We start from the raw sequence: 15,427 nt of genomic DNA on the forward strand, positions 1-15,427 counted from the left end.
CTGACTGTCACTGAAGACTCCAAACGTGCACTAACAAATAATAAAAAAAGAAATTTAAGCTAGTAGCATTTCCCTTTCTTATCAAACCGCAAAACTTATTGAACAACCTAGTATGTAACGAAATTTACAACAAATTACCTAATTGAATTGTTTTCACTGTCAAGCCATTTGACCCCGGCTGAATTTGAGTTGGGAGATCACACAAAAATTATAAGGTGCCATTACAGAGAAGCAGGACTTCTTACTGAAATGTGACAAAGCAAAGGATTATAAAAATGGCGTATGTGTGTGCGTATGTATGTATTTATTAAGGCATACATACAGTTACAGTTTGCATGTCTGAAAATGAATGCATTTTTAATTGAATACAATAAAATAGAAACAAAAGCGTAAATCGTAAATCGTATTTTTGTTGACAGAAGGTCGACAGGCTGCTGCTGCTGCTCCAAAACTGACGAGGCGACAGTTGTGTGACGGAATTAAAGGAGCGTGTGCATGCGCACTTAAAAGTGTATGTGCGTTTATACGTTTTTATATTTATATATTTACGGTAGTTGACAAAATCAAGCATACACACACACATGCACATATTCATACATACTTATACATATTCATGCATCGTATAAGTACCGTAGGTGCCGGCAACAAGTCAGTCAGCATAAGCAGCCAAAGTATTAATTTTAATCTCTTCCTTTATTGTCTACGGTTGCATGTCGTGGCCTCGGCTCGGCACAGACAGTCGCAGTTCAACACACCAACAACGCTGGACAACGCCTCATCAACACTTCAACCAGACTGTATTCGAGGCAATAACAAACTCGAAACTCAAAACTCGAAACACCAAACTCAAACTCTGACCAGCCAATTCAAAATTAGATATATACGAATATATACATACACGCATACATACACATAAACATAAATACACACACACATATATACATACATACATATACATACATACATATACATATATAAGTATATATGTGACAGTTTAGAAAAGCTTCAAAGCCGCGCTGTCCATGGCAGAAAGCTTGACGGACATGGTTAGATATGCGGCCAAATGAATAGTCAGACAGACTCACACCTTGAGTGCAGACGTGCATGGAAGAAAGCGAATTGGGTGGGTGCAGGCATCAGCGCGTAATTCAAAACCTCACAAGAAAAGGTATACCCATACATACATATACATGTATATGTATATGCACTACTTATGTGTATGCGTGTGCATGTGACACAAAATAAAAAATATGTCAATGAATTTCTAGTTCTGCATTCCTCTGGTTTCCATTGCATGCAGACAAATTGAGGGGTAAAGAGGGGAGATTAAATGCCTTGTCTGCCCAATGCAAACGTCAGCTACTGTCAAACAAACAATCGACAAGATAATGGCAAAAACAACAGTGACTGGCGCACAAAAACAGCAATAAAAACTTCCGCTTTAAATGTCAACTTCCAAATCGAATTGTGGAAATCGAAAATCGAAACATTTCAAAAGTGTTAAAACTTATTGAAACTAACCAAATTTAAGAATAATACTTACATACTGGGGATAGTTTACATATTCGGGTTGCCAATACCGGGATTCTGTTACTTTTGAGGTGCCGGGATCTGCTTGTCTCAATCCCGTGATCCCGAAAAATTTCAAATATCAAATTGAAGACGGTAAAAACTAGCTCATTACAAAATATGTTTACAATATTATTAATTTAATTTTTTTATTTTATTTAATAAAGGTTTACATAACAATAAAATTATTATATAAACTGAAAGTAGTAATTATAACCAGAACAACAATGATTAGGAAGTTACTAATGCCACGCTAAGGCAAAGAGAAAATTGGCACAGAAAAAAGCTCCAATATCATCATTCAGCGCAGAAATGAATTCAAAAGGCATCTTATCAACGATGGCTTCCTTCGGTCAGCACACAGAAAGGCGAGCGAAGCAAGTAAAGAAATCGGCCAGAAGTGATAGGAGAAAGTTCGTTGAAGACCTTGCTAGCGATGCCGAAGCGGCAGCAGGAGTAAACAACATGAGGCAACTGTACCGCAAAGTTGGCCGCCAGCAACCAGCCGATCAGATATCTGAATGGTGCTTTACTGACTTCCACTAATGACCTGATCTGTAAATGAAAAGAACACTTTGAAGCAATTAGCAAAATCAACATTAGCAGCAAAATAACAACATCCTGCCCAAGTCCAGTGCAGATCGAGGATGCAATTAAGAAGCTGAAGGTCAACAAAGCCGGGGCAAAGATGGCATACAGCCAGAACTATTGATCGCCGACCCGCAAATTCAGCAAAAATTCTTTATTCTCACGTCACCGCCGTCTGGGATAATGAAAAGCTGACTCCGTCTTGGACAAAATGTATCATCGTGAAGCTGCCTAAGAAAGGCGATATGCGTTACTGAAGTAACTGGCGAGCAATAACCCTGCTCAACGCCATCTACAAAATTTTAGCCGCGATCATACAAACCAATCTCCAATGTATTCAAAGCTACTTAAGAGACAACCAAGCTGGATTTCGTCCTCACCGAAATTGTATTGGCAAAGCCAACACTCTTCGCAGAAGAATCAGATGAGTGGAGCTCCCGGCTTACATCCGCTGATGACATCTGCTTCCTCTCTCGCAAACTCGCTGACATGTAACGAAGGCGGACAAACTAATCACGCTGGCATGCAGGTTGGGCTAGAAATCAACATCTACAAGACTAATGCCGTGAGAGTCAACTACAACAGAGTAAGACATATAACCGCTGTCGGGAGCCCGGTGAAATTTGTCGAAAGCTTCTGCTACCTCGGCTGCACTATCACAACAAATGGCGTAGCAGATTAAGATGTCAACTGCAGGCTGAACAAAGCAAGGGCGGCATTCGAGCGAATGCATACGTATGGACGAGCTCGCAAATCTCCAGACGCTCATAGCTGCGAATATTCAACTCGTGCGTGAAATCAGTATTGTTGTACGGAAGCGAAACAGGACGGTCTCTAATATCTCCATCACACAGAGGCTACAAACTTTCGTCAACAATTACCTCCGCAACATCTGTAGATTATTCCGCCCGAACAACATCAGCAAAGACCAACGAATGAGGAATGCATCCTATGGCAAATGAAATGCAGAAAGTGGCGATGATTAAGTCACACGCTTAGAAAACCACCAGATGGCATCACGAGAATGCCACTGGAGTGGAATCTGCAAGGGAGCAGAGGTCGCGGTCGGCCAAAAAATACTTGTAGAAGATCGATGTTGCGCGAGCTAGCAGAGGCCGACATCTCATGGGACGGTGCAAAAACAACAGCACAGAATCGTGTACGCAGATGGTTTAAAACTATATATGGTCGATATTTTCGAAATTATTGACATTTTCTTTAACATCAAAAAAGGCTGAACGGAATCGACGCCATAAACATCATTCACAATTTCAACGGCCTGGGTTGCATTTTCGCTTTTATCAAAGAAAAATTGTAAAATGTACCAAATTTTATCTCGGTTGACTTTCCTTGTTAACACCTTGTAACTCAGAACTGAATGGAACAGCAAAAGAATTTTTTAGTGAGAAATGTCACCTTGACAACGAGCATAATTTTTGAATTGTTTTATCGATACTTTACGAGATATCAATCACTACAGCTATCTAACGAGAAAATAATAGATTTCTTTTTCCCCAAACTACAATAATATACAAAAAATCGGTATTTCAAAATCGAGTTCAAGTCGACAAGGTACACAGATTTTCCAAAAGCAATAGAAAAAGTTAGTTAATTGGGGGCTACAGGATTTAACTCCACTCTTTTAAAATGGAGTAAGTCCTATTTCTACTATCGGAAAAGTGTTAATGTTAAAGGTGCGTCACCTATTTCTCTATTGCGACCTCCGATCTCCCCCTGAGAAATATATTGGGTCTCCTACTTTTCAGAATTTTTGTTGAAGGCATTTCAATAACCAAAATTTTCTTTTCTGATAACTTAAACGTAAAGATATACTCTGTGATTCCATGTCCAACATACTTTATAAATCTTCAATGTGTGTAGACAATAGTTTTTAGTAATAATTATAATTATACTAATTGGCGCCATGGTGCAGAACGAAACTAGTAAACTCCTGTAAGGAGGATATCAAATATCTTGGGTGTGTAGGTAACAGTTCCCTGATCTGGCTTCTAGGAAATAGGAACATAGAGGAAAATGAAATTGCTGATGATCTTGCCAGGAAGGGGACTGAAGTGGCCTCAGAGACCTCCTACCCGGGCATCGGCATCCCCTGACAGTTCTTAAAGGGGAACTGCACAAATTATTTCTCAGGAAGGCGCAGAAAAGATAGAGCTCCATGTCCAGGTTTTGCAGCTAGACGACTAAGGTTACTGGGTGCTTCTTTCATCGACAGCCTGGGGCAGTTCACCAACCTGAATCCCTCTGTTTGGGTGTAGACATCTGGAGGTGTCGTAGTGGTATCAAAACGGCGCTTTAGTGCTACTTAGGGAGTGCTAGGCTGGTACTTCAACCATTTCCCCTACCAAATTGGCGGTTACACCATTTGTTGAGTATTTGGCCGAGCTCCTCTTCTTATTTGTGACGTGGAACTGTAATATGCCAGAAATTCACTCGGAGGGTTGCCATTGCCTGCCAAGGGGCGACCGTTATTAGAAAAAACTTTTCTTGGATTTGTGGACCGAGCAATGAGTGAGTTACGGTCGTGTTAACCGCTTCTTGCTGTTGATGAAGTTCATCATCTGATTAATATCAAGGCCTGCTTTATCAGCAGGCACAGTAAATAATTGAGATTTGGAAAAACAAAAAAGGTCAGCCGTAGCGATATCAGATGAATTCGGTGGTTGTTCGGCGATTTTTGTTGAGTTCATGGTCAGAAATCCCTACACAAAGATAACTTTGTGAGATGTTGCGTTATCGTGATACAAAAACCTAGAGTTTTTCAAACAAATCTGGCCTTTGTCGACGAATTTACTCTGTCAAGTGCCATATAACGCGCATTTGTTTTATTTTTCTTATGTCTTGCTATCTGAGTATTTTAGTAATTTTTAAACGGGCTTTTTGAATGTAGGTGTAAAGTTTTTCGGAATCATCTAAATGCTTACTCGATTTAGATAGGACAGACAGACCGACGTTTTTGAAAGCAATACTCTACAAAGACGCTCATCATCCCGATACTTTTCTATGGCGCTGAAGCCTATGGCGATGCAGCCGCTCTTGGAGTATTCAAGAGAAAAATACTCCGCAAGATTTTTGGCTCTGCTCGCGTAAATGGCAGTTATCGAATTCGAATGCACCACGAGCTGTGTGCGCTTTATCGAGATATTGACATAGTCAAACGAGTCACCCTGCAGCGACTAAGGTGGCTGAGTCATATCGTTCATATGGAAGGAACTGCTCCGGCGAAGAAGGTGTTTGAAACGATAATTGGCGGTCGACGGCGAAGAGGATGTCCTCGTGTACGGTGCAAGGACCAAATTCAAGAATAATGACCTACCTTTCTTAGCTTGAGAAACTGGTAAAAGTGTACGGAAAAAGAGACACCTGGCAGACATTATTCGACAGGCTGTAACTCGGTTACGGGTTGTTACGCACAATTCAGCAGAAAAGGAAGATAGACAGACTCAAGTTTTCAAATCGCTGCATGGTATTTTTGCTTGTTGCCCTCTTCTACCAGAGTCCGATGTGGGCTTACGCGGCTTTCTGTGCCCATTTATCATAAGAATTTGCCAAATATGAAAACTTTGAGTCTCCAAAAAAATTCAGGCGGAAACTCATATACGTAAATATATTTTTTTAAATTTTTATTAGTGTCCAGAATACATTGCCCAAACCTTGTAATATTGAAAATAGTTTGATTTGGTCATACAGTCAATCTTTATGTAAAAAAAAGACTTAATGCGCCAGTACAGAGTGGGTCGCGCCAAAATATACTAGTTTGCATGGTAATGAGGAGAACGTTCGATTTACGGTATATACGCACATAGGTACATGCAAGTATATATGTACATATGGCTAGTCGAATGCATATAGACAAGCAGATGTAGATATATTTATATACATACATTTATATTTAGGTGTGTGTATGTATGTTTGTATTTTCATTAATGAACTGTAATGGAAGCGGGTAACATAAGAAATGCCCTAATTGACAGTTTCTAGATTTTAATCGCATACGTGAATTTGATTCCGCACTGCCGTCAATACAAAACAAAAAACAAAAAAACAGAAAACAAACGCCAAGCATAAGGAGAGCAGAAAAGAGACCGATACTCTAACGCTGCACATTTAATGCATTTTTAATCCTATACAAGGTGGGCAGCACACAGAGAATATAAGATAACATAGAAAATTTATTATTTATTTTGATTTTTCATACTTCTCCATTTCAATCAAATGACATGCGACCATTTCTTGTACTCACCGAGACAAACCGATAACGCAACAACATTTTTACCAGTTTGTCCTTTTTTCTGAATTTTCATTATTTTTTTATAAAAGTATAGCTCATTGTAATTTTTCAGTGAACTCTTCAACCCCGAGTCAACACATGGCTTAACTTCAGAAGAACTGCGTATAGCACTTAAATGCATGAAAAGTTACAAGGCTCCCGGCGAAGACGGTCTTACTGCTGAGTTACTAAAAGCCTTATGTGACGATGGGTTGCTAGTTATCCTTCGCTACATACTGCGAATTTGGCGACATGGATGTATACCAGAAGTTTGGCGAGTAAGAGTAGTAATTCCTATATTTAAAAATGACGGCAAAACTCTTTGCGAATACTAACGGAGAATCACACTTTTAAGCACCAGTTACTCTTACTCTCCTCGAGTATTCTAGCTGCCAGACATGTTGTTGTTGAAGTTGAAGAAAATCCTTTATCTCGATGTCTGAGATCTCGTTAATTTGCTGTAAGAAAGGTTTACCGAAAGAGCGAAGTCGTGCCCTAGCTAGTCCTGGATATTCACATAAGTAGTGGAAAAGTTTTTCTTCATCCCTTCCGCTTGACAGCTTCTGCAGATGGGATTGAAAGGGAGGTTGAGTCTGGCTGCATGATTCCCTACCTTCCAATGACCTGCAAGGGTGATGCGTAAAGTGTTTGGTCGAGAGCATCCTAACAGGTAATTCGTCCTTTGGACGGACGTTCATGTGTTTTTGTTGCATGTAGTTAATTGCTTCCATCTTCTTTTGGCTAAAGCATGATAGTGTGAAGCCATGGATGCTTTTATTGTGATGAGTGGGGTGGCGACTGCCACCGCCTCTGCTGTTTCTAGTGTCGAACCTTTTCTTGCTAGCTCATGCGCTATCTCATTACCTCGTATGTTCTTATGACCGGTAACCCATATCAGAGTGATTTCAAGCCAATGACTAAGCAATTCCAACTCCTCTCTACACTGTAAGACTAGTTTGGATGATATGGAGTTGGAGTCTAAGGTCTTGATAGCTGCTTGACTGTCTGAAAAGATAGCTACTCTTGCACCAACTTCCTTGTAGAGTTTTAGTGATTTGCATGCTTTTCTGATCGCTAAAAGTTCTGCCTGGAACACGCTAGCATAGTCAGGAAGACGAATTGACTGGGATAGGTTGAGTGGCTCTGAATGAAAGCCAGCTCCCACACCACAGTTCATCTTAGAACCGTCAGTGTATATTTCAATATCGTATCTTCCAATCACCTTCCCTTTGCTCCATTCGGCTCTCGGTGGAAAACGTACCGTAAAGCCTTTCTTGAAGTTAAGGTCGGGGGCTGTGTATTCTGATTTGTTTTCGAGCAGCGAGGATCCCTGTAGGAGGATCTTACTGTGACCGCACGACCTTGTTGTACAGCTTCCTATGTCTCTGAGTCTCACCGCGCTGCAGGCGGCGATTGTTTTAATGTGTAAATCTAATGGTAGCAGATGAGTTAGTATATTGAGCCCTTCAGTAGGACTGGTGCTAAGCGCTCCTGTAGTTCAGATACACGCTGTTCTTTGTATCTTGTTCAGCTTGGACTTACTAAGGCGTGGGTATCAATTTTAGGTGAATACCAGTGTGGTTTTCGGCCCAACCGATCAACGACGGATCAAATGTTTACACTTAAGCAGAACCCCTATAAATGCTATGAACACAACATCAACCCCCACATGCACTTTCTAGTTTTCAAGCAAGCTTTTGATAGCATCCACCGCTGGAAAATCCCCGAAGCTTTTGTAGAGCTGGGCATAAATGCCAGATTACATTTTGCTATAAAAGAGGAATTAATATCAGGAAACTTTTCAGTACATCAGACGCGTACGCTGACGACATAGCTATTCCAGCTCGCAAAAAACAATACCTCTTTGAAATCTTCGAGGATTTCGAACACAGCGCCAGCAATGTCTGAAGATAAATGAAAGTAAGACGAAGTACCTTAAGCTTTCCCGATGCGAAAGGAAACGCCTACCGGAAAATATAATTATTGAAAGCTATTGTCTTGAAGGCCATCCTACAATCTGAAACAGACAAAAACCCTTATAAGTCTTTCGAAACACGAACTAAGGCATATAATATCTCTTATTACCGGCCACTGCCTGTTGGGCACTCACGCACGTCGGCTCGGGGTTCCTCAAAACGACCTGTGCAGATACTGCGAGGACGAAAATGAGGAAGTATCGAGCAGACATTTGCTGTGCAGTTGTCCCGGTCTAGCCAGAAGTCGCCTCGCTCTTCTTGGCTCTCCAACAATTGACAATCTTTCAGTACTCTCGAACCTGAAAATCGAATCTCTCATCAAATTCTCGAAACGAATTAATATCTTTGACCAAAATCCACAATAAAAATCTCGGTTAGGTGGGGAAATCATATAACATAATGAGCTCTAGGGCAACACAACGGACCCAACTTGCGGTCTATGTGGCACTCCGATGCGGGGTCACCCTTAAACCAGCCAACCATTGTCTTGAAGGAGTTCAGCAATTTAAATTTTCGGTGTTTTACCAAAAAACAAGGCCGAATAAAGCATACTTTGCCAATATAAATCTTCTACAATCAAAAGTTCTCACACGTGGGTCCAAGTTGAGCATTTACCAAGCGGTAATACGCCTGTTCTTATTTATTAATGCGAATCATGGAAACTTGCCCACACAGATGAGGTAAGAACCACTCCGGAAAAGTGATGGAATCTATAGAATACAGCGAGCTGTCATCCTTATGCAAAGGAGAAGATGTTATTCAACACATTAAATCACAAAGACGTTGGTTTTATACTTGCGAAGAATTACAAAACTTAAAAGAAGAAAAATCATCTACAGCCATGCAATGCTGTTGATGTAGTGGAGAAGAAAAAAGGGATCTAGGTTGGAGAACTGGCTCAGGCTATCCCCAAAAGGCACCTTAAGAAACCTCAAACGCCTAGTCGTCAGACCCGGACATTTGCAAAGAAAGTGTTCAACAGTATTTTCTCTGCATGATCCAAACAGCTTCTGAAATGGGGGTCGTACGGAAGTCCAAGCTTCTCCGCATGACTTCCGATCACCCAGGTTCCGATCACCCACTGACCGGTGACCACTACTATAAGTTGGAAATTGAATGGCGGGATATCCCTAGCACTTTAAGTGTGCCGCTTCTGCCGTACTGAAGCCAAAGTGTTTTTGCTATAGCGCACGATAAGATGGAACTCCATTTGACTTGCGTGTTTTTAAAAACGAAATTGTGCGGTTTCCCTTTAATAACGTGTAAGGGGACACCGATGTTTGAGATGGGGATAACTAAAATCGATTCTGTTGACCCTTTCGTGGTAAGCTCATCGACAAACTCATTTCCCTCAATGTTCTTATGACCTTGAACTCAGATAAGAGAAATGTTTCCTGTACATTCATGACGTTTGATTTTCTTCTTACAGAAGTTGATCAGAAGATAGCTGTAACATGAGGACGACAGGGCCTTGATCGCAACTTGACTATCGGAAAAGATATTTATGTCTCCTTCCCAATAGCGATCCCTAAGCATTTTAAATGCCTGTAGGATCGCGAAGACTTCTGGCTGAAAAACACTACTCGTTTTCGACATTTTAAAGGAGTCTGAAATATTGGTTGCCTAGAGAAAACTCCTTCAAAAGTTTTATAACGAATGCAGAAAATCAGGATGTATAAAACTTTGATACATCCAGTTCTTACTTATGGTGCTGAAATCTGGGCACTGAAAGCTAATGATTTAAACCAGCTATTGCGATTTGAAAGATCCATAATGAGAAAAATCTACGGTCCTATTCGGCTTGAAAACGGCACGTATCGCATCCGTTATAACAACGAAATTGGAAATCTTGTTGGTGGTAAAAATGTAATACGTTTTATTAAAAGCGCAGCGAATTGGATGGATTGGCCACATCATAAGAATGCCCAACGAAAGAATCCAAAAAAGAGTGTTTACTTTGCGTCCAATCGGAGGAAGAAAGAGAGGCCGACCAAGAAAGATATGGCTTAATGACGTAGAAGCAGACTTAAAAGCGATGAACGTTCGTAATTGGAGAAATGAGGCAAGAGAGAGACTGAATTGGAGGAGGATTGTTGATGAAGCTATGGTCCAGCACAGACTGTGAATCTACGAGAGAGAAAGAGAGAGAAAACTCCTACTCGAGAGTCCGTACCTATTTTCGTGCAGACTCTCCCCTCCTTCCAATACAACCTGCTTGGAGACGTAGCTCTAGCACAACCCTCAAAACCCAATTTGCGAATAGGGAGATTTGTACGAAGTACAAAGACGGAAGGAGAAACCTGCCTCAAAATGCTACCAGGTCCTACAGGAGATTGCCTTCTTATCAAAATCTATTTAATTGATATACGAGTACACACTATTTTGGACCTCATCAAGCACGATTTTTAAAATTATTGGAGTTTGGAAGAAGTCACTTCCTGTACAGCCGAAAATTTCGCTTTCTGCCCGGTATATGAATTATTCGAGTAAAAATTAAGATCTCTTCATGAAACTTGGTGCACATGGTACTTTGGCAAGCAACGGTAATTTTCGAATCTTAATAAAAAATGCGTGAATTGGAATATTTGAATGATTTTAAAGAGAGAAATACGCTTCTCTAAAAGGGTTGTGGAACGGATGTGCGAAATATATTGAAAGCTAAAAAAAAACTTTGTGCGCCAATTACACCAGTATACAAATATTTTCCTAAAAAGTGGTGCAGTGAAGCCTCTTTTGGCGGACACTCACTGTCAGTCAGCTTTTGTTCGTCCAAGAGAGGTGTCAACTCGAAAGAGGGTAAGTTCCTCCGATACATAAACTTTGGTATAAGAAAAATTGTCCACTCAAGGGAGTGGTGTCAGGCTAATAGGGGTGTTCATTAGTAGAGGTTACACTGTATTTCCTTAAAAGTGTTTTTGGACAAATTTGAATTCGCTGAGTACGAAAATTAATTTCATAAATTTTTTCAAAGAAGTGTTTTCGAGATAGAGCAAAAAATCTGGTTTCTAGGGCTTTGTGCAAATATTGAAAAAAACAAACTCCAGAATGCAACCAACCAAACCTAACCTTTCATGGATATCGTTCAAAAGTTATATTCTGCCACTTCGCGTTGTACACTTTTTGAGTCAATCGAAATAGCACTTTTAGAGTTAGAGTCGTTTAAATAAAAAAAATAAGGTTTAGATTAAAAAAATAAGGACATTTTCAAGCATTTTCGAAAATGTTTCTTTTTTATACATTCTTTTTAGTTGATAAACTTTGTAAAAAGAAAAATAATTGAAAACATGAAATGAAAATTAATTTCATTGGAAAAAGTGACGCCTGAGTAATGGCAAATAAAATAAAAGCGGCCAATTCAAATAATTAATTTTTTGCCACTTTTCAATTCAAAAATCTTCGCAGTCTTCCGCTTGCAGAGAGTGAATGCCCAAACTACTCTAAACAAAACACTGTTTCAACACAGCACTTTTTCCAAGAAAATAATCACACAAATCACTATTGAAAACGGTGCACCCTGTAAGCCATCTTATTTCCGCCATTATTGCCTACTCGAACGTTGCCTAATTCTTGCGTGGTGTGGAGCGCATGGCCGCGTCATGCCGATTAGAGAGTGACATCTTTGGTATTTTCAGCCAATGGCTTTCAATTTCGGTTGATTTCAATTTTAATTCAATGCATCTAGCAAACTGCCGTCATTGCAGAACTTGGCCGCTTCTTCCACTACATTTCGACTGCAACCGGCTGAGGAAGGGTTTAAGTGCTGCTGTCAACCAGCCTCAATACTCCAATCTTGCATGGGTGGCATGGATTTGAAATCGGAGTTGATGTCAATGTTATTGAGTTGCTCTGGTGTTGGTGTTGGTTGCTGGAGTGGCATTGCCCACCAACAGCGTGTGAACCGGCAATTATCATATGTTTTTTGTCATCGTGAAGTAATGCGTAAACAACAGGAAGTTGGCTGTCAAGCCCTTTATCTGTTGAAACTTGCTGAGCCTACAGATTGCCTCACCTCTCACCCACTGTACAGAGGAAAAACAAAAAAACAAAAATCACATGCGGTGTCCAAGGAGCGGAGGAGTCGTACGAAATTAAATACCAACCACGGCGATTGTAAACTCATAAACGGTGAGTGGCAAATGTGAAGCGGCACTTTTGCAATCGAAATGAAACAAGTGGCATTGAGTGAAATGAAAATATCGGCATAGATATGTATGTATGTATGTACTTATGTATGTATGCATGTATATATGTATGTATACAGTTCGTTTAACAAGTTTCTCTACAAGACTAATGAAAATTCTTGGATATGCGTCCAACGCCTGGACATACCTTTGCTACGACGGCAGCTGCGATGATGCATTTTAGGCATTTTAAACCCCCTCATCCGCAAAATAAAACATGGGTTTTTCGTTATTTTAGCTGGATTGACGGAATTTTAGTGTGAGGGAGGTAGCTTGTGACCTCAGCGTGTCTCACGAATCAATTCGCAACATTTTACACCATCCATTGGGTATGAGACTCCAAGACGTGTGGCTGCTCGACTCGTTCCAAGAGAGTTGAATTTCTTTTCATGCTTGAGCAAGTGAATTCGCACCCAATGCATCCAGCGCATCATAACAGGTGATGAGATGTGGGTATATGAGTTTGACATGCAAGCCAGTTAACAGGCGACTATCCACATGAGCCAAAACCCAAAAAACCACGTCAAAGTCGGTCAAAAGTGAAAATTATGATGCTCGTTTTCTTTGATTATCCTGGTGTTGTGCACTCGGAATTCGTACCAAACGGTTCTACGGTAAGTAAAGAAGATTATTTGGAAGTTATGCGAAGTTTGAGAGAGACTGTGCGGCGGAAACGGCCCGATTTGTGGAAAGAAAACTCGCCGGTCTTGCACTCTGATAACGCACCGCTGATATTGTGAACACTTTTTTGACCAAAAACTCGACAAATATCATCGAACAACTATCTCATTCACGCCCCCGGTGACTTTTTCCCAAAACTTAAATGGCCACTCCGCGGACGCCGCTTTGAGTCGATAAGCCCATTAAGGAGAATTTGCTGAAGGAGCTGAAAAAGATCTCTTCAAAGGTGTTTTAGTGACTAGACTAATCGTTGGCATGAGAGTATTTCTTCGAATGGAGCCTATTTTGAAGGCGACAAAATAAATGTTGATGATTAAACAATTATTTTGCGTTTTATTGAACAATTCCCGGTACTTTTTTGACAGAATGTATAACCTCTCTTAGGCGGACACTCACCGTCAGTCAGCTTTTGTCTGTCCAAGAGCGGTGTCCACTCAAAGGAGGGTAACTTTTTCCGATGCATAAAATTTGGTATAGAAAAAATTGTTCGTTCAAGGGAGGTGTCCGGCTGATAGAGGTGTCCATTAGGAGCGCTGGTTACACTGTAGGTCCCTTTAACTCCTATTAGGAGCATAGGATGACGATTCGTTAGCCAGTCAAATATCAGTCAAGTAGGTTGCTAGCTTGCCTACCCAGCTTGACAGCATCGCCAATGTTGTCGGATGTTTTGTTTGCTTTAGTCTGTGAGTGGTATTTTATTTCCCACCTATCCTACATATCTGCTAAGCATTTCCAGTCAACTGAGGATACGGCCGATGGAAGGCAAACAACTCCGCAATTGTTTTTTATGGTCATCTCGTGAAAATTTTTGACTATTTCATTGAAAACAAACTCCTTCATACTCATCTTTGGGTTTACTCGCAAGCCCTCGACTCAAAACTAATAAGTTTTTGTTCATTTTTCGTGTGATTTTTCTTCCCTCTAGAACAAATATAATATTTGCGATGTCGTTCAGGGGTCTTTACTCTGGTGCATTTTGCTTTTTGGCGAGAACTAAAATATTATAAATAGTTTTTCTATACTGAATGACCCAATGATTGTTGTAAACTGCATTGGGGCTGCATCGAATAATGTACCCTTACCGGGTCAATTTTATCAAACAAAAATTTGCAAAAAAACAAATAACAAGGTAATATAAGTCACAACAGCCTTAAAATCAATTTAGTGGATTTTTTATTCGTGAAACTAGTAGAAGTGACAAGAGAAAATTGGCAAACTGCTTTCTTAACGCATTGAGTGCTAAGCGGAGTGCCAGAAGCCCGAGCAGATTTTTTTTTAGCAAGATGTGTGAAAGTGGTAAAATAATTTTCTTTAGAACTCGTAGGAAATTTAGAAGTTTGGAATTTAGAAATAACAAATACAAAAATAGGATATTTTTAATTGCCATTAAGTCATTTTTTTTTTAAAGTGGACTTATAGCGTTTTAAAAATTAAAGGCCCATGTATTGATTTCTTAGTTCCTTTGTTGTTTGTTTTAGATTTTATAATAGTTTCTATATATCGAATGTTATTTGTTTTTTTGTACGACATGGCAACGATTGACGCAACAGGAATCGTAGAAATTGTCAAAGCGATATGAAAATATGACCACAATTTTTTGCAAATATAAGGTTGTCAAAAAAGTCTTGCGGTATTTTTATTGAATTTTCAATTGTTCATAAAATTGGTTATAATAATGCGATTTAAGTCAAATATGCGCCGTTTTGTTCGATGACGAGTTCCCAACGAGATGCCAACTTCATAATGCCCCTCTTACAGAAGCTCGCTTCCCTATTGTCAAAAAACTCGGAGAGCCAATTTTCACAGGACTCTCTTGTGGACAACTTCCGACTACCAAGCTCGTTCGCCATGGACAGAAATAGGAAGTAATCACTTGGTGCGAGATCCGGACTATACGGTGGATGCAAAAGAACCTCCCATCCGAGCTCCCGGAGCTTCTGGCGCGTCACCAAAGATGTGTGTGGCCTGGCGTTGTCCTGATGGAAGACAATTCGACCTCTGTTGATCAAAGATGGCCTCTTCTGCATGAGTGCTGCATTCAAGCGGTCCAGTTGTTGGCAGTACAGGTCCGAATTGAGCGTTTGGCCATAGGGGAGCAGCTCATAGTGGATGATTCCATGCCAATCCCACCAAACACACAGAAG

This window comes from Anastrepha obliqua, chromosome 2 (assembly GCF_027943255.1).
Source record: "Anastrepha obliqua isolate idAnaObli1 chromosome 2, idAnaObli1_1.0, whole genome shotgun sequence".
Taxonomy (NCBI): domain Eukaryota; kingdom Metazoa; phylum Arthropoda; class Insecta; order Diptera; family Tephritidae; genus Anastrepha; species Anastrepha obliqua.